Here is a 1,359-nt window from a genome sequence, read left to right as displayed (position 1 = left end):
CAAAGGGAAATGTGCATGTAAAAACGACTACAATGTAGCCAAAGATCACTTCCTCCGTTAACGTCATTGGATCTTCACACGGCTCTACCAGGTGAAGAGACACCTTTCAAAATGGTTTCCTGTTGATGAGTCTTCAACATGTAACCATGGGTATGTGAAGGAATACACACACATGTAAAGGGGGGGGGGGGCTGTCATCCGATACACAACCTCCTGAAAACCTGGATCTGGATCTGGATCAGCATCTGGATACACAGAGAATATCATGGGTTTGATGCCTCCATGGGTTAAAACACGATTATGATGCCAAAGGACATATTGTTTAAAATAAATATTTATCATAAAGTTTGTTTACAATCAGGTGTTGTTCATTGCTTGGTTTTTGACACTGACACAAACACCACAAAAAGTACTTTTGATGTCCAGAATGTAGACAATGAAGCAGTTCAATGGTTTAAAAGAAAAAGTGAAATATTTTAAATAATTTTTTTAAAAAAAAAACAACTTTCTTGTCCACACAATGAGAGTTTGAAAGAAACACCCCCAAACAGCAAAAAAATAATGAATCCACCTATAGGAGGCAGGAATGAGGGGCTTATATAAAGTTAAACATCATAATAAATCTTTTTAAAGTTACGAAAACACAAAGACAAACACTCACTCAGATCGGTGGCTCAAAGCATGCTGGAGTGATCCCAAGGAGGGATCTGTTTTGAGTGGAAACGTGCGAATCAAGCTCACCTGTCGGACCGTCCAGCCCACCTGGGTGTGACTGCAGTTTAAATCGGGTCCCAGGTGTCGCCTCACTTCCAATAATCTCTTTATTAATCCGCAACCATCGAAATTACATATATATACTGTATATGTATATAAATATAAATATACACCAACGTGTGTCACGGATAATAATTCGCGTTCAAAGTTTCATTCACTTCACCTGAAAACTTGTATATTTGGGAAGATTTACGTCACGACGAACAACCATTCGAGCTTATCTCATGTTAGTATACACCTCAAAATGTTTTATAAATTAAACTCATTCATGTTCTTCCTGCAACTAAACATCGAAAAGATATTATTGGTTTTGGGAAAAAATACATATGTCCACATGACGGAAATGTGAAAAGAAATGCAGGGAGAGGGTAGAAATGATTAATAAAGTTAAATCAATATTTCGAACGGAACCCGGTGGAGCGCACACCTCCTCCGGGGTGATCAGTGTTTACCTTTTGTATCACACTCACTTGGGATCGGCCGGATCTGGATCCAGATCTTCACCAACATCGAACGAATTAGTCCTCGTCACGCACACCCAACCTCTCACACCCTCGATCACTCGCACCCGATCTCAGTCTCACA

The 1,359-nt window shown here is 39.7% G+C and overlaps 1 protein-coding gene across 3 annotated transcripts in view; it reads right to left on the bottom strand.

Annotated features, from left to right (window-relative positions):
- Window positions 1–1,359, bottom strand: part of LOC147025287 (lysophosphatidic acid receptor 1-like) — a 62,840-nt gene extending 61,481 nt beyond the window's left edge. The window contains exon 1 of one of the 3 annotated variants that reach the window (XM_085886141.1): window positions 1,245–1,359. The gene's annotated coding sequence lies outside the window, so the exon portion shown is untranslated. Of the gene's footprint in view, window positions 1–661; window positions 861–1,244 lie in introns of those variants that run through there. The other 2 variants (XM_085886139.1, XM_085886142.1) reach the window with 2 other exon arrangements.

Source organism: Eptatretus burgeri, chromosome 6 (genome assembly GCF_056783735.1).
Source record: "Eptatretus burgeri isolate ZD-2024b chromosome 6, Ebu_testis_v1, whole genome shotgun sequence".
In the NCBI taxonomy this organism is placed as follows: Eukaryota; Metazoa; Chordata; class Myxini; order Myxiniformes; family Myxinidae; genus Eptatretus; species Eptatretus burgeri.
This window is presented reverse-complemented; position numbering and strand designations above follow the sequence as displayed.